The sequence below is a fragment of the Crinia signifera genome, chromosome 5 (assembly GCF_055691185.1).
Source record: "Crinia signifera chromosome 5, ASM5569118v1, whole genome shotgun sequence".
NCBI classification, from domain to species: Eukaryota; Metazoa; Chordata; class Amphibia; order Anura; family Myobatrachidae; genus Crinia; species Crinia signifera.
The window spans coordinates 94,543,040-94,562,925 of record NC_139221.1 but is presented as its reverse complement, the minus strand read 5'-3'; the positions used below and the strand labels follow the sequence as shown (position 1 = coordinate 94,562,925).

At 41.2% G+C, this 19,886-nt stretch overlaps 1 pseudogene; it reads left to right on the top strand.

Moving 5' to 3' along the window:
- The first annotated feature begins 12,987 nt into the window (after positions 1–12,987).
- On the top strand, positions 12,988–18,937 carry LOC146005720 (uncharacterized; annotated as a pseudogene).
- The last annotated feature ends 949 nt before the right edge of the window (positions 18,938–19,886 follow it).

The window sequence follows — 19,886 nt, the reverse complement described above, 5'->3', positions numbered from 1 at the left end:
CATGGGAATTTACAAGAACTGTCATTTTATGTATTTTTTAAAGTCATTGCCAATGATTATGTCCCACATTTGCTGACACTTTCTTGTGTGCCGTTATTTTCAGAATGAATTATGTGCTCTTCACTGCAATAGCAATTTATATAGAATCTCTACTTATGCAATATGGCAACTGATCACTTATAATTTTATTTTTAAAGTTTTGTCTTCTCTGTACTTTCCCAGTACTAGAATACACTGAGAGTTAAATGCAATATATATATATATATATATATATATATATATATATATATATATATATATCACTCTCTTTTCTTTCAGCTACATCAGTTATTGCATGTTTTCCCTTATCATGACGTCATTTTAATTATTTAAGTTGAACCTGCATAGTATTGCTTTCCCCATGTACGTATAACTAGGGAAGTGTTCATGTTCATCCGGTGCCATATGCTTTATATGTCTTTAAGTTTCCCACAATTGTCCTTATACTTACCCGGTTTCTTTCACTTATTTGTTTACGCAGGTCTCCATGGCAACCCGCTCTGGCTGATGCAGGGCGCAGCCATGATGACGACTGCCTCTGTCACCGGAGCCGGGCCGCCGGAGCTTGCAGCACGGGGTGTGTGGTGGGAGCTCATATAGGTAAGTGCACTTTAATCACATTTTGTTCTCTGACGAAGGAATTACATTTTCCGAAACGGTTAGCAACGAACTGTACACGGCTCCAGTTTCTTTTCTTCACATTGACAAGTCCCTCATTTGAGTGCCGCCAGCAGCCTTGATCGACTCTGCATACCTTCTTTTGGAGGGCACCGGGGGTAATTGCAGTCTCAATTAGGAGTGCCGGATACCAACATTTGTTTTATATATATACACAGTATATATATACAGTATATATATTTATATCTGGTGTATCCGAAGGGAACAGTCAATTGTCACATAGTATAGAGTCCCCTCAACGCTTTTGATCCATTTGCCAATAGGCCGTACTTCCTCAGGAGTATATATGTATATATATATAGAGAGAGAGAGAGAGAGCAATAGTGTTAGGACCGGCAGAAAAGTGGGGACCCGTGAAGGGGGCTGCAGGCTTAAATGCATTGATCAAAACATGAACTAAATCTCCACTGTCCTTCAATTTCTATTTAAACTATGTGGTCACAAGCCATAGGGCACCCCAAAACTAGGAAAGGATGAGTGCCGATGTTTAGTGTATATTGTTTATTAAATTTATTTTACATTTTTTTTAATCAGTCTCATTGTGGTCACATTCTCTCATGTACCCTATTTTAGCTTATTTCTCATAGCTTATGTTAACTATTTCCCTAGATGCTTTGCAACAGGTGTGTTGGTAATTGCTTCACCTTCAAAAGCATAGTCTGCTGTGAACATTAGACCAGACAGCATGCCTGAAGTCAAATATTAATGTGATAGCTATGTTTATTGTAATAATTTTGAGCAAAAGTGTTAGGACCTGCAGAAAAGTGGGGTCCTGTGAAGGGGGCTGCAGGCTTAAATGCATTGATCTATACAGGAACTAAATCTCCACAGTTTAATAATATTAGTTAATTTAGTGAGTTCAGAGCCCTGCTATATCTAGAGAAGGGATGCAGTCAAAATCCCAGTGGTCGGAATCCTGGAGGTTGAAATTCCGATGCCGGAATCCCGACCGCCGCAATGCTGGCACTTTGTCCTTCTATGGGTGTCCACGACACCCATAGAGGGAGAATAAAATAGTGTGCCGAGCGTAGAGAGGCACTGGATCCACTGCATGGTTAGCGCAGTGAGCCTGCAGGGGGGTGCGATCCATGCCCCCCTTCTCGGCATTGCGGTTTTCGGGATTCCGGTGGCGGTATTTTGACCACAGGGATTCTGACTGCTGGGATTTCATTCTGATCCCCTACAGAAAATAGCACTACTCACACTCCTAAAGACAATGAGTGGGTGCTCAGACCAATGGTGTGTCTGCCTCTAATTGCTCATCTCTCTCTCTCTAAATAAATATATATATATATATATATATGTATATATATATATATATATATATATATATATATATATATATATATATGAAAGAAACAAGAGGGAGCGCACAAATGAGCAAGCATGTATTAGTCTTTCACTAAAAAGTATAAAAGCTCACATACATCTCAGAATAGAATCATCAGCATGGAACAACACCGCATCGCACAGACACTGTCAGAGCTTCGGTAACCCAGCAGGATGGTTCATCGGCAGCTTCTCCACACCATTCACACAAGACGGGACCTGGATTGTACGTCTCAATTTTTACCCCAATGTTAACACTCGGTTATCCTCCACCCACAGCTTTAACAGGCTGATGTGACAGACTTGCAAACTACCCAGCTGCGATGCTCAATAATTCACAGGTTCCAAAATTGCTATCACTTCATAAGGGTGCATACAATTTACTATCTTGAGTTGTCACCAGTACAAACACATTTTCCCTTTGATTAAAGGTGCACTTGGTGGCTCAGGTATTTTAGCCCCTCCTTTACTGAATTTGTACTTCCTTTAGATGTTGCTTAACCAATGGACTGATCTGTTGTTATCAGTCATACTGCTGGGCGACAAACTACTAAATATGTTTCCATGGGTCCCTGCTGTTCTCTGCCTTCTTTGATAATATCCCAGATTACTCGTGATTGTCTCCCAAATTAAAGCCTAAATAAACTGTAGCCTGTTGATGCCTGTGGAATCTCTCATATGGCAAACATACATTAATGCAACAAGGTATCCCAGTTCCTATTATCTTGAGCCACAGCTCAGCTAATCATTTTGCTTAAAAGTTCTATTGAACCACTCAAACACCTTGTCCATGTGTGGGTGATAGACTGAAGTCTGTAGACTCCATACCACAATTTGAAGAACATCTTTATTAAGCCCTGCATGAATGGAGTGCCCTGATCCATTAAGTTTTCTTAAGGGACCATAACACTAATGTACAGTAGTAGTTATTTGCTATTCTGAAGCGGTGTCACCTGTTCTGTTGCATAGTCAAGGACTGCCAGAACATACTGATGTCTCTGAGTTTACTTCTATATGTGACCCAGTAAGTTGATGACAATTCACTTGAATGGCACTGGTATTATAGAAAAAAGTACCAGGGACCTTAATAATTTGATTTAGAGTAGTCTGCTGACAGACTGCACAGGCATAGCAGTATCGCTGCACATGATTTAGAGTATCCCAGTCTCCTAGATGCCCCCATTTAAGGTTTGTATTTGAGGCAGCTGCCAATACCAATGGGATATGTACCTGTGGCACCAACAGCTGGCTTACTATGTTCTCTTGTATGATTACTGCCCTATATATCAGGTCCAATTCTACTGTAAATTTTAGCTCTCCTTTGATTGGTCTCAGCCTTCCACACTTCATTCACTTTCACAACATATCTGTAGGCATTCTCCAATCAACAGTTATTTACTTAGTCATGAGTAAAGTCTTGGAGTGATAATCATGGACACAGGAGTCACATTTTTTCTAATCTAAAGGAGGTAATATAGCCTTCAGTGACAGAATGGTCCAGCACTCCCATATAAAATTCAAATATTCCGCAATCGACAGCTACACACAGTACACACACTACACAAACTGCCTATGGGCAGTGAGGAAGTGATGTATTCTGGTCATTGATGCAGGAATGTGCTTCTGTAAGTGAGGCAGTGATTTGTTGCCAGTGTCAGTGAGGCAGTTATACTGTATGTTGCTGTAAGTGAGGCAGGGATGTATATATATATATATATATATATATATATACGTGGTGTAGCTGGCCGGCACTCGTAGTGCTGTGGTTGGTTCCTTGCCCGGTGCCTTCCAAAAAGGAAACTAGCTTTAACGGCGGGTTTCCAAATATAACATGATATAGTTGGGTGGCACTCGCGGACTGGTAAATAAAGACAACTGGGACCGTAGTGTGGTCAACGTTTCAGTGCCCTGTGCACTTTTATCAAGAACGGTGGAATAACAAACAAGTGTAGCTTACCCAAATAAATAGACAGTGATACATCAGATGGTCAGACGCTGCTTCCGGACGCCGTCAGGGGAATCTGGCGCACAGGTTGCTGCGTCATCGCAAAACACAATGGGTTGCTTGGCAACCAACATAAACAATCTTGGACATCTCTAATATCAAAAGAAAACAAGAATAAATTAGTGATCAGTGAATGAATAAATATGTAAAAATATGACTCTATCATAAAAACGATCTAAAAGATTGTGTGACACATTAAAAAAACAATATAAATATTTTACAGTGTGAAGATATAAAGGAGAAGTGCACGCAAACATAGCATATATTTCAATTTAGTGTCCCTGGACACGTCCCATGTGCCCTCTTCAGCTCTGCGGACTGTTTGATCAAAAGTTTCATGGTTTCTGCCGTACCGCCCATTATGTAATAACAAAGCTTAGTTTGCGGTGTCGGCAACCTGTATGTCGATCATTTGTATGACCTGACTGCAAGGTAATACCATGTGCTCCCGGTATAAAGGACAATGTTTAAATTGTAAAGGTTATAAGAAAGCATGCAAGCCTAAAGATTCATTAAGCCCACGTGGGGATAATGTTCCAAGTCGATCGATCCATTTCGACTCAAGCTGTAACAATCTCTTGTTTCTATCTCCTCCTCTTTTCAGAGGGGGCACATGATCTATAATAATGTATCGTATGGCAGTGATACTATGCTTAGCCCGGGCATAATGCCTAGCCACGGGTTGTTCACTGTCTCCTTTGAGGATGGCTGCATAGATCAGCCATCAAGGCAGCCATCCTCAAAGGAGACAGTGAACAACCCGTGGCTAGGCATTATGCCCGGGCTAAGCATAGTATCACTGCCATACGATACATTATTATAGATCATGTGCCCCCTCTGAAAAGAGGAGGAGATAGAAACAAGAGATTGTTACAGCTTGAGTCGAAATGGATCGATCGACTTGGAACATTATCCCCACGTGGGCTTAATGAATCTTTAGGCTTGCATGCTTTCTTATAACCTTTACAATTTAAACATTGTCCTTTATACCGGGAGCACATGGTATTACCTTGCAGTCAGGTCATACAAATGATCGACATACAGGTTGCCGACACCGCAAACTAAGCTTTGTTATTACATAATGGGCGGTACGGCAGAAACCATGAAACTTTTGATCAAACAGTCCGCAGAGCTGAAGAGGGCACATGGGACGTGTCCAGGGACACTAAATTGAAATATATGCTAGGTTTGCGTGCACTTCTCCTTTATATCTTCACACTGTAAAATATTTATATTGTATTTTTAATGTGTCACACAATCTTTTAGATCGTTTTTATGATAGAGTCATATTTTTACATATTTATTCATTCACTGATCACTAATTTATTCTTGTTTTCTTTTGATATTAGAGATGTCCACGATTGTTTATGTTGGTTGCCAAGCAACCCATTGTGTTTTGCGATGAAGCAGCAACCTGTGCGCCAGATTCCCCTGACGGCGTCCGGAAGCAGCGTCTGACCATCTGATGTATCACTGTCTATTTATTTGGGTAAGCTACACTTGTTTGTTATTCCACCGTTCTTGATAAAAGTGCACAGGGCACTGAAACGTTGACCACACTACGGTCCCAGTTGTCGTTATTTACCAGTCCGCGAGTGCCACCCAACTATATCATGTTATATATATATATATATATATATATATATATATACAAACAAAAAATAAGTGCGCAAGTCCCACAGTAGTCCAATTCCAATCTGGTTAATTTGAACCCAAGTCCAAATCCTAGACTCCTGCACTTTGGTCTGTAATAACAACCGGCAGCTCCTGTCAACACACCCGGATTCTGAGGGTCAATCAATCTAGAAACAACAAGAAAAGGAGCGCTCCATAGTGCAATATCGTTTGAAAATTTATTGTAATAAAATGGCTTTTGACAAGCATAAAAGCAATGGGTAACGCTACGGGGAAGTTAAAATAAGATCAAAATTGTTTTTTGTTATACCATAACAGAATAATCCATTTAAAGGATTTTTTAGTTAATCAAAACGAGTATATAATCTATAGTAAATATGTACCGTATGATTTAATACTAATATGTCCTCTTTTTCTTTGGTGTCGTCACTTGTTTGGGTCGACCTTTTGTGTCGCTCTTTTGCTTCCTTATTGTTGAAAAGTTTTTTCGCTTGCTTCTCCGTTTTGAGAAGAAAAAACCTTCTATGATTGTTGTTCCCTTGAGTCTTCCCTGACATCTGGTCGTATGTATTGAAATTACTGTCGACAAAATTGTCGTTTAAGTGTTAAAAAATTATGCGGTCTTTTTTAAAAAATTATGCGGTCTGTTTTAATATAATCAAGCCGGAAAAATATTACTCACTAAGTATCGTTTGAAAACACTGATATGCGATAAATTGTGTTTCGAAAGGATTTGTTAATAGTATAGGTTATAAATGTGATTTATGCCTTCAAGATGTGTCTGTATTAGCGCTGATTCTGCTGAAAATCTCAAATATTAATGTGTTTTATAATATATGTGTTCCCGAAAAGTGTACCGTTTAACGGGCATGTAATATTGGTATAAATTCATTACAACATAATGTATTTGGGAGCGCAAGTGTGATAAATGAAATTTGATCTAGTATTGTTTTTATGAGATATACAATGGCGGTTATAATTCACCGTTCTTGTATTCATTTATTTTTTATTCAGAAAAACTTTTTTAATGTTCTTTTTATGATTCATATAGTTTCTATATATGGGTATGGTATTGTAACACATATTGTTATATGTTACTCGTTGTGACGGGCGATCCACCCTTTAATCATTTATAGTTGATACACAGATGCTTGCAGCATCACGTTGATGACTAGAATTAGAATATGCACACTTGATGCTTAATTAATGGGTGAGCGCCTGTTATAATGAGGGATCTGACCGACGCTAGGCCGGCCCTCTGACGAAGTCCGTTGATGACGAAACGCGTTGGGGCGTGGCCTAGCGTCGATCTGCTGTGTTGGACCACCTTGAGTGTAACCTCTCCTCCATTGTGTTAATCACAAAATCCATGCTGTGAAACACTGCGGTTGTGTCAACCGACAGTAAGGGTACGTTACCCATTGCTTTTATGCTTGTCAAAAGCCATTTTATTACAATAAATTTTCAAACGATATTGCACTATGGAGCGCTCCTTTTCTTGTTGTTTCTAGATATATATATATATATATATATATATATATATATATATATATATATATATATACATATATTAAATTATGTACGGCATGACACTACTGTAACGCAATTTTGTATGAATATACCTTTGTCCGTTTTCCTTGTCTGTAATGTTTTGGATTATATTGTTTTTATTATGCAATACTTTGCACATGATTACTACCACTATTGCTATTTCTTGTGAGGAGCGTATACCGGCTAAAAAGTGAAGTTGAAAAGCGTAAGCTAGCAGCGTTTATTTGTCCTTGTTTTACGTTTTGTGCTATTTGTGCACACGCAACTTGCGGCTTGGTCTCTCCATGGCAACCATTCCCCCACACTGTCCGTCAAAAACAGGATGACATCATTATCAGGCGTCGTTCTGGCGGCTCCCCCTACTTTACACGAGCGACTCAGCTTCACTTTCCCCGGTGTTTCTCTCTATAAAGGTACTGTGTAAATTACTGTTTTTATAACCTGATGAAAATTTACATAAATTGAAACGATGTTATCAATTGGCGTCTCCTCTTGATTATTGATAATTGGCTATGAGTGCCACACCACTGTGCTTATATATTTATATTATTGTAATTATGACTACTACCACTGTAATACATGTGTTTTATGTGCTGTTTAATATGTCTCCCCCCAGGTGGGCGTGTGACAGGGCGGCAGCAGCGGCTTGAGTACCGGCTGTGAGCTATGGAGTCTGGAGTGCAACGCAAGCGGTTGGCGTTGCTTAGCGACGCCTCCGCTTCCTGGACCTGGATACATCGCGTCATCAGCCTGAGTCCCGGCTTCTGCAGCGTGCACCTGGGTAATGGACGCCACGGGGCGGGAGACCTGCTGAACCACGGTATTTATGTCAGTTTTGAACTGTGTTTCTGTGCTGTAGTCGTGTTCTGAGGAAGGGGGTCAAACCCCGAAAGCTCAACATTACACATGTTTTTGATTCAGTTTACCTGGTTGTTTCCTGAGTGCCTTATTTCTTTGGAGTCGATATATATATATATATATATATATATATATATATATATATATATATATATATATTGTGACAAGAACACTGGAGTAGTGTTTGAGGGCAGGTGTATTTGTCCCAGGTTCTTGTCCTACACCTTTTAGAAACAGGTGTTTGACCTCACAGTGGGCTAATCAGTGAGCAGCTGTGAGTGGGATGAGAAAAGGCTGTCAGACTGAGCAGTGTGGGCAGATTGCCTGGGGAGACTGCAGAATCTCTGTGTGAGAAACAAGCTGCCTTATACAAGTGAGCCACCCAGTGTTGACTGGGAAACTTTGTGTTTTTGTTCAGTGACAGTTAGGAACATCCTGTGTTTAGTTAGTGCCAGACAGGCAAGGTATTTTCTTTTGATGTTTATTTTATTTTCTGCTGAATAAAACTGGTTGCGGCCAGGCCAGTTGCACCACAAAGACTGGACTTGTATGATTTCTCAGCTGCTGCTGGCTGCCTTATACCCCAGGAAAAGGCATCCAAATTCCCCTACAGTTTTACAACTTGGTGGAGAATGCGAGCAACCTGTTCTGGGCATAAGTGATAGCAGCAGCTGTGTGAGGCTTGCAGAAAACTGTGGTTTATGCAGGTACAGCCCAGTGTGAAGTTGCTGAGACTTGCCTGAGGATTTGATATATGTCTTGGGTGAAAGCAGCTACAATGCCACTGGAAAAATCTGCCAACATGGAGGAACTCCTTAAAGCCTTGCTGCAAGCCACAGCGGCTCAGCAGGTTGCAATCGAGGAAAGTAGGAGGAAGCAGCAGGTGGAATTGGAGGAAAATAGGAGGCTGCAGCAGGTGGCAATGGAGGAACTTTACAGGCAACAGCAGTAGGATAGAGAGGCCTTAGTAGAAGTGGTGCGGAGCTTGACAACACGGACTGGGGATGTGGCCATCAATGCTCCGGCTAGCTCTGGTTCTGTGCGGGCCAGTCACTTCCTGCAGAAAATGACAGAGACTGATGGTGTGAAGGCCTATCTGACCACGTTTGAAAGGACTGCTGAGCGTGAGAACTGTCCGAAAGCACAATGGGCCAGTCTGCTAGCACATTTTCTCTCGGGTGAACCCCAAAAAGCATACTTTGATTTAAGCCCTGCCGATGCTCTGGACTTTGACAAATTAAAAACTGAGATCCTAACCCGCCAGGGAGTCACACTGTCCGTACGAACCCAAAGGGTGCACCGCTGGGTATATGCCCTGGAGAAGACTCCTCGCTCACAGATGCACGACCTTATTCAGATAACCAAAAAATGGTTACAGCCAGAGACATTAATTGGTCCCCAAATGGTGGAAAGAGTCATCATGGACCTTGCCTGTGGTCCTGCACAAGTGGGTGAACCATGGAAATCCGGATACTGCTGACCGGTTAGTGGACATGGTAGAGAGGTATCTGGCGGCAGAGGAATTACTGATGACCACCCAGCACATCACAGATCCTCAACAGCACCCTTCAGTAAAGACTGGTAAGACTGTTCTGTGGGAAAATGTTGCTGGAGACAGGCCAATGGGATTAGAAAGGTCTACAGATGGGTCTTTTCCCATCTTGGCAGGGGATGACGCTGGCGTCGCCAGCCGCCATCCCCCGCCAGCGCCATGGCGATCGTGAGAAGGGGATGTGCGCGCACGAGAGGCGCGCGCGTCCCCTTCCGACGGCGCTTCCATACGTTTCCCCGGGTCCCCGCCGGCTTGCCGGCGGTAACCCGGGGTCCCCGCCGACTGCCCGCACCCCCCCTAACCCCCCCCTAACCCTGTCCGTCTCCCTGAGGCGGAGACGGACAGGGTTTCCGTCGCGCCAGCGACGGAGACTGAGACGCGCGTGCGCGTGAGACGCACGCGCGTCTCAGTCTCCTCGCTGGCGTGGCTGCTGGCGGGTCGCCAGCGCAGACGCCATGGCGACCCGCCAGCAAGGATGGGACAAGACCCATCTGTATGCTGCCCAAACGAGTTGATAGTCGTGTAATTAAATGTTTCAGATGTGGTATACCAGGTCATATTATTGCTAATTGCCCAGTTACGCAGGAACCCATGCAATGTGATGCTGCATTTGAATGTCACAGAATGTCTTTCTTTGCTAGGTTAGCCTGCACTGTGGTACCTTCACCTAAACTGGAAAAACAAATGTGTGATGTGTTCTTAGAGGGTAACCAGGTAGAGGCTTTTCTAGACTCAGGATGTTTGGTTACCCTCGTGAAAGCTGGGTTAGTGAATCCCTTAAAGGTCCAGCAAATACCTATTGGGGTTACTTGTATACATGGGGATACCCAACATTATGCCACTGCTGAAGTACATATAGAAACTTGTTGTGGGTCAGCAAGTGTGAAAGTAGGACTGGATTCTTTCCTTGGTGCATGAGGCCATAATAGGGAGGGATTTTCCTCACTTTTGGAAACTGTGGGAATCACGTTTAGCCACAGATGGGAGAAGTGAAGAGCCAGTAGTTAATACCAATGATTTTGTGGATGTATGTGTGTCCTATGAACCTTTTGACCCTTTACCTTTCGCTAGTTTGGCTGGGGAGGGGACAGATGGAGAGTCCAGTGAGGACCCTCTTGCTGGAAAATGAGAAGTAGTAGTGCCTGATTTGGAGGTAAAGAAGGATTTGTTTATGTCTGAAAAGTTAAAGGACCCTACTTTAATAAAGGCTAAAATGTTAAGGTTGTTAATGGGGAACCCGTGGTACCAGGTGACAGGATTACGTATCCCCACATGGCTATTTGTAATGAGCTCTTGTACCACGTTGTCAAAAAGGGTGAGGATGCGGTGGATCAGCTGGTAGTTCCCCAGCCTTATCGGAGAACGGTACTAGATTTAGCCCAAAGTCACGTTACAGCAGGACATTTAGGGGCAGAAAAGACCACTGAAAGAGTTTTACAAAGCTTATTTTTGCCATGGGTTCATAAAGAAGTGTCTGAATATTGTTCCTCCTGTCCTGAATGCCAGTATCATGCCCCTAGACCTCATTTCAGGAGCCCACTAGTTCCCATGCCTATTATAGAGGTCCCATTACAGAATAGCCATGGATCTCGTGGGGCCCTTGTCAAAATCTGCTCGGGGTCATCAGTATATTTTGGTAATAATGGACTACACCACTCGATATCCTGAGGCTGTCCCTTTATGCATGATCACAACTAAGGCGATAACTTGGGAACTGGTGCAGGTTTTCAGTAGAGTGGGAATACCAAAAGAAATTTTGACTGATCAAGGTACTCTATTTATGTCAAGGGTCATGAAAGAAATGTGCAAATTGTTTAAGGTCACCCACCTCAGGGCGTCTATCTACCATCCCCAAACTGATGGGTTGGTGGAAAGATTTAATAAATCATTAAAAAGTATGTTAAAAAAGGTTGTTGACAAAGATGGGAAAAACTGGGATTGTTTGTTGCCCTACTTGTTGATGGCCGTCAAAGAAGTTCCACAGTCCTCTACAGGGTTTTCTCCATTTAATTTGTTGTATGGTAGACACCCCAGAGGGCTGTTGGACATTGCCAAGGAGACGTGGGAAGGACAACCCACCCCTTATAAAAGCGTTGTTGAACATGTATCACAAATGCAGGGATAGGATTGCAGCCGTGGTACCTATTGTCAGAGAGCACATGGAACAAGCCCAAAGTGCTCAACAGAGGGTATATAACTGGAGTGCCAAGATATGGGTATTTGCTGCAGGGGATAGAGTTCTTGTGTTGGTGCCCACTGTAGAAAGCAAGTTCCTAGCTAAATGGCAGGGACCATTTGAGATTTTGGAGAAATTGAATGAGATCAATTATAAAGTATACCAACCAGGAAAGCGAAAACCTGAACAAATCTACCATGTTAACTAAATCAAACCCTGGAAAGATAGGTTGTCTCTGTCGGCAGAGCCTTGCTTTTCGGTGTCTTCACCTCAGTTGCTTCCCACGGTGAAGGTGTCAGAAACATTGTCAGCTGAACAGAACAATCAGGTTAAAGAATTTCTCATCTGAAATAGGGAGATATTTTCAGAGCTGCCTGGCCAAACGTCCATAATAAAACATGACATTGTCACTGAACCAGGGGTCAGGGTTCATTTAAAGCTATATAGGATTCCTAAAGCTCAGAGAGAAGCTGTCTCTAAAGAAGTTAAAAACATGTTAGAACTTGGATTCATAGAGGAATCCAACAGTGAGTGGTCCAGTCCTATAGTTCTCACCCCGAAGCCAGATGGTAGAATACACTATTGTACTGATTTTCGTAAATTAAATGAGATGTCCAAATTTGAGGCATGCCCCATGCCCCGTGTGAATGAGCTTATAGAAAGGCTGGGAACAGCCAGGTTTCTCACCACATTGGACCTGACTAAAGGTTACTGGCAGATACCCCTAACTGCAATGGAGGAGGTTAAGTACTTGGGCTTCACCATTGGTAGAGGTCTGATTAAGCCCCAATTGAATAAAATCGATGCTATTCAAAACTGGCCTCGGCCAGTGAATAAAAAACAATTAAGGTCTTTTTTGGGAATAACTTGGAATTACAGACGATTTAATCCTAGTTTTGCAGCCACAGTAGTGCCGTTGTCAGACCTTACCAGAGGGAAGCAGTCAAATATGGTGAAATGGAACTCTGATGCAGAAAATGCATTCCAAGCGTTAAAAGTGGCTTTGTGTTCACAACCTGTACTGATAACGCCAGATTTTTCAAAATAATTTGTTGTACAGACAGATGCCTCAGAGGTAGGGATAGGGGCTGTGTTGTCCCAAACCAGAGTTTGGGACAAACACCCTATCATCTATTTGCGTAGGAAAATCTATGAGCAGAAAAAATGTATGCCATTGTGGAAAAGGAGGCTTTGGACATTAAAGGGGCATTAGATACCTTGAGGTATTACCTCTTGGGAAGACAGTTCAGGCTAGTGACAGATCACACCCCTTTAAAATGGATGCATGAAAACAGAGGTCAGAATGCTCGTGTAACCAGATGGTTTCTAGCATTGCAGGATTTCAAGTTTAAGGTCGCACATAGACCAGGTACACAGTTGGCCAATGCAGATGCATTGTCCCGCACCTTCTGTTTGGGGGCTACAAGTGTTCCGGCGCCTAGGTCGAAACAGGGGAGGGGGATATATGACAAGAACACTGGAGTAGTGTTTGAGGGCAGGTATATTTGTCCCAGGTTCTTGTCCTACACCTTTTAGAAACAGGTGTTTGACCTCACAGAGGGCTAATCAGTGAGCAGCTGTGAGTGGGATGAGAAAAGGCTGCCAGACTGAGCAGTGTGTGCAGATTGCCTGGGGAGACTGCAGAATCTCTGTGTGAGAAACAAGCTGCCTTATACAAGTGAGCCACCCAGTGTTGACTGGGAAACTTTGTGTTTTTGTTTAGTGATAGTTAGGATCATGTGTTTAGTTAGTGCCGGACAGGCAAAGTATTTTCTTTTGATGTTTATTTTATTTTCTGCTGAATAAAACTGGTTGCGGCCAGTTGCACCACAAAGACTAGACTTGTATGATTTCTCAGCTGCTGCTGGCTTCCTTCTACCCCAGGAAAAGGCATCCAATTCCCCTACAGTGTTGCAACTTATCTATCTATCTATCTATCTATCTATCTATCTATCTATCTATCTACACATATATATATATATATATATATATATATATATATATCTCTCAAGTAGAATCATTTGTTTTTTTTTGTTTTAAATATAAAGTATCAGAAAGAGTACACTTGCCTCCACAAACCAGTTGTCCAGTTATAGAGGTTAATTAAAAGCTGTGAAATCCCGATGTCAAGTGGCACTTGTCAGTTGTTAGATTGTCACAACTGACAAGATTGAAAGAAGAGACAATGACAGCAACATATGTGTGACAACAACTGATGGACATTTTAGTTCTATTACTGTACAATCAGCTTATTATTTTACTGCCAGCATATGGCTATGTAATGTTTACAGTTATTTAAGTGAGTTTAAAATGTAATGCAATAAAACCCCAATCGTAAACCCTGTTATATTAATTTTTGATTTGTACTGTGACAAGAACACTGGAATAGTGTGTGAGGGCAAGTATATTTGTCCCAGGTTACACCTTTTCGAAACAGGAAAACTTCCACGAGAATGTTTCTTTTTTGTTAAAGCTGAGTAAAGGTCCAGCTCAGGTGTTTGGCCTCACTGAGGGATAATCAGCACTGTGCAGGGCCCATGTCGAGGTGCTGGACTGATCAGTGTGGGCAGACTGCCTGGGGAGGCTGCAGAATCTCTGTGAGAGGAACAAGCTTTCTGATGCAAGTAAGACCTTCCAGTAGTGACTGGAAAACTTTGTTTAGAGATAGTTAGGAATATCCTGTGTTTAGTTAGTGCTGGACAGGCAAGGTATTTTCTTTTGCTGTTTATTTTTATTTTCTGCTGAATAAAACTGGTTGCGGCCAGTTGCCACCCAAAGACTGGACTTGTACTATTTCTCACCTGCAGCGTGCTGCCTTCTACCCCAGGAAAAGGCAACCAGTTCCCCTACAGTGTTACAGTACTTACTGTATAATAGGTACTTATATGTTAGTTGGGCGCCCATTATAGTTAGTTACGCTCATACCCCACTATTCATGTCAGCATGAAGTTGATTTTATATAGTGTGGCGAGCGCGAAGCATGGCGAGCGGACGCGGAAAACGAAGCAAATAGCTCAGTGGGCGCCCAACTAACATATAAGTACCGTATAATAATATTGTTGGTTACTATTGTGCTTCTAATGTTACTGGGCACTACAATTAATTTTGATATCTTTGGGAGAGTGTCTTTCTGAGCTATTTAAAAGGAATACAGAGTGTGCAATTAAACAACTATAGAAGTACAATGGGATAATAATAATAATAATAATAATAATAATAATAAATATATTCGTGGGTGCTACTTTAATGCTAAAGTATTATTTCCAACTTTTTAATAGGTAAACTGAAGTACTGTAGCTTAGCTCTATTGTACTTATATATAACATCAATAGTTATGTGACAATGGTTAAGAAAGAATATATATACTGTACAATGAAGTACAATGAATAAAACAGTGGTAATGAGCAAAATAAACCACTGCAAGATTTGTTTCAAAACAAGGTAAATATCACAATTAACTTCATGCGGAGTACAATGACTAAAATAAAATGGAAGCTATACATCATTAGTGATGTAATATAAGGGCCATTTAACAGTTAGCCATCTTAAACAACTGAGAATTTTAACAAGTACTCAATAATGAAAAGTCTTATAAAGAACACTGGTACATTACTACTCTCATTGCAATGAAATAATGAAATGCTTGCAAGCTTTATTTTACTAAGAAACACCAGGCACAATAAAAATGATAATTTATCTCTCTTTCATTTTATCTATCTATCTATCTATCTATCTATCTATCTATCTATCTATCTATCTATCTATCTATCTATCTATCTATCTATCTCTATATCTATATCTATATCTATATCTATATCTATATATATATATATATATATATATATATATATATATATATATATATATATATATAGTGCCACTCAGTAAGGTATCATTAAACCAGTCAAAATAGGTTTTTGTGAGGACTCCAACAACAACAAAAAGGGACTTGTAATATCCAAAATAACCTATGGTGTCAACCATTTGTTGTGTGATAAAAAGTATTGGTTACAAGGGTATCCTGTTCACCACAGCTTGTTTGTTGTGTTTATGGAGTATGAGTGATAATGATACAAACGCTCAGGGCAATACTTAGCCTAGCTGGACCCAGTACCTACAGTATTAAGGAGTGTGGTTTAATTACAGGAGGCATGGCAATGCATCCTTAGAATAAAATGCTAAAATAAAGAGTACTTCAAGCACCACCCTGGCCACTCTGTAGCCCAGGGCACAGCAGCATGTTATGGGTTGATAAGAGCTGCTGCAGCTACTGCTGCCAGGTAATAGGGGCCCCTCAATTAGACCTAATTAGTAATTAGTACTCCTTCTCTCCCTCTCTCTAAAAATACTACACAAATGTATTTACAATAACATATAATATAAATTGGCAACATTTTCTTCTATGATATAAAAAAATAGTGTATAGTATCCTCCTATTTATTCTTAATAATTGGCATCCAAGATTGACAAACACCCTGATACATTCTGCAGTATAATATGTGATTTACAATGGTACTTTCCAAAAAGAGAAGATTGACCGGCTTATACAGTATATAGATAGTGATGACCCTAATCTCATTTCTACTTCCGGTGTGTTTGTTACTTACAGTATGCTGCCCATACACTTGTGAGATACAGCATTGTATACAATCATTCGATTTTGACCAATTCTGGCCGATAAATCGAATGATTGTATGCATTTTTAAGGGACTTTTTGACGCAATGCATGGGCACGCTGTCAAATGTCGCGTCAATAGATATTATGTGCTGCACATAATATCTATCAAATTGTAGGAGCAGTCACATGTGGTTTTTAACCCTGTGGTGGATACGCCTGTGACGCGCATGTTGTATGGTGTGTATGATATAAAGAAGAATAATTGTCTTCCATCTTGTGCTACAGCAAGCCATAACTTTCTTATGCAGGATGGGTTATTAAAGTTCAAAACTACAAGAGGCAAAAGCTGTTAAAACTAGTTTAAACCAACAGTATGATGCGTGGTCAAGATGTTTGCTTGAGGCGACACTAGTAAGTTAATAGTTCGCTACCTAAAAGTTAGATATATAAGATTGGCTAGTTAGTTAAAAGTTCGTTACCTAAAAGTTAGGTATATAAGGTTGGGGATTTCTACGGGGAAGTTGGAATTCATCTTGGACGCAGCAGACGTGCTACGTGAGTCCCGGTATTTCCCCGTGCTGATTGCTGGAATTCCCCAATCAAGGACAAAGCTTCGGGTGATGCTACAATATCCGGTGATGTATTGATGCTTTTAACTGAAAACTTATACCAATAATCTCTAGACTGTTAGAATTATATTATATGATGTTTTAGCTTGATACTTGTATAATAAACTAAGGAGTATTGAGTTAATTCATGTCTTGACTCTCTTTAAATTGAGTGCCTGTTCAGTGAAACAGTGAGCGTTGTATGTAGTGACTTAGTGTCACAATTCTATTCTGTTGAGGCAAGACATAAATTGGCAACGAGGATGGGATGTATCTTGTAAATGTATTGAATGCCAACAGATTAGCGGTCTTATGCTTCCCAATCTCCTGGGATAACGCTACGTGAGGCTTCATATTTAATACATCAAAATCAGTGATTAGACTCTGTCTGCTGCACGTGGCAGCCTATCGCAAGAGTGTGTTGATAAAATAATATTGCCACCATAGTCAACAAGATATAACGAACTTATAAAGCAAATTTAGGCACTTGGCACTTTGCCAAAAGTTTTAAAATATGTGTAGAAAAGCACAAAAAGTAGAAAAGACTGAGATAGAAGTGCCCGGCTGGACCGAGGCACCCTACCACCAATTAGGACAGGAATTTTTAAACGCAGGGCTAGCAGAGAATTGGGATAGGCAGTTAAAAGACTCAGAACCTCTCGATGTTGTTAAAGTACTCGAGAGTCTCCCTGTTAAGACAGGTGATGCAGTTGCTTTAAGCAGATGCTGCTGGATATTGCTGTCCGCATATCGGCAGATACATAGGGAAATACACCCCAAAGCTAGACAAAAAAATCTTAGATTTTGCAACACCCAGGGATAAAACAGAGACACAATCTTACATAGGATTGTTCGCATTTTGGAAACAGCATATACCTCATTTAGAACAGTTGTTGGCTCCCTGTACAAGGTAACTCGGAAGAAATTTGAGTTTACCTGGGGAGAGGAACAGCAAGAAGCTTTTGATCAGACTAAATTGGCAGTAGACCTGTGGCCTCTTAAGGAAGGCCCAGTAGAGCTTCATGTGACTGTACAGGACATGTATGCTACATGGTCCTTGTGGCAAAAACAGGAGGGAAAACGAGTGCCGTTAGGATTCTTGAGCAAAAAACTGCCAGAAGCAGGTGATAAATATTCCCCCCTAAAACAACAATTGTTGGGGTGTTATTGGGCACTAGTTGACACAGAACAGTTAACCCTAGGACATGAGGTACTGATGACACCTAGGATCCCAATTATGAATTGGGTAATGTCAAATCCAAAATCAAATAGGATAGGACATGCACAGGAACAGAGTATCATAAAATGCAAATGGTACATATCCCAAAGAAGTAAAGCAGGAGAGGGAGGAGTGGCTACACTACATGAAAAAGTAGCGGATGCACTTGCATATGACAGTCAACCCAAAGGTAAGACACAATTAGAAGAGTCACCTGTGAGATGGGGAATACAATATTCCCAGTTAACAGAAAAAGAACAAACACATGCATGGTTTACGGATGGTTCAGCCAGGTATGTCGCAGGATCCAGAAAGTGGAAATCAGTAGCTTTAAATCCTAAATTACAGAAAACTTTGGTGATGGAAGGAGATGGCAAGAGTAGCCAGTATGCTGAATTGTATGCTGTATTCTTGGCATTAAGACAGGAAAAAGCAGGACAGTGTTATGTGTATACAGACACATGGTCAGTGGCCAATGGTCTGGCTACTTGGATGATGAGCTGGAAAAACCATGATTGGAAAATTCATGGGAAAGAGATTTGGGGTTCAGAGATATGGATGGAAATTGAAGATATTGTGAAAAGTACTAAAGTGACTGTATTTCATGTAGATGCTCACATGTCTCTTGACTCATTGGAACGTTTATTTAATTCCCAAGCAGATGCCTAGGCAGCCATTAAACCCAAGACTGCTACAGTGGCTGAAACGCAAAATAGCGCAGAAACCCAAACATGGCTTCATGGTACAGCCCTTTGGGCACATCAAAAGTCTGGACACCTTTGAGAGAAAGCCACTTACAGGTGGGCACAGGATAGGGGTCTTCCCATTACGATGGATATCGTAAAATCAGTAATATTGCAGTGCCCCTTGTGTCAACACATGCAGAAAAGGGAAGTACCACACACAGTCATGGGACATATTGGTAGAGGTAAGCTACCAGGGCAAATATGGCAAATAGATTTTGTAGGGCCTCTTACTGAAAGCAGAGGATGTAAATATATTTGCACAGCAGTAGACACATTTTCAGGATTGTTGGTTGCTTTCCCATGCAAAGCAGCAACACAATGGAGTACTATTAGGACACTAGAGACAATAGTACAATACTATGGCATGCCATTACAAATACAATCAGATAATGGTAGTCATTTTACAGGACAACAGGTGAAGGATTATTCCCAAAACAATAACATTGAGTGGGTATACCATATTCCATATTACCCCCAAGCGGCAGGGTTAATAGAGAGAATGAATGGCCTTCTCAAAACTACTTTGAAAAAGTTGAGCTCCAACGATGGGTATGGTCAATGGAGGGACAATCTGTCTGAAGCATTGCAGATCCTCCATAATTGACCGTTGACGGAGTCAACTACACCTTTAATGAGGATGTTGACCCTTAATCTAACTATCAATACTGTCAAAATAGACAGTTTGATATATTGGAAAACAGACAAACTGGCAAAAGAACCATTTAGAGCTACCCATACTCAGCAGGGGCAGATTTGCATGCACTACATTCAGAAGTTATAGTACCATCAGCCACTAAGGTGATTCCCACAGGGATAGGATGCAAAATACCAGAAGGGTATTATGGTCAATTATCAACCAGATCAGGCATGGC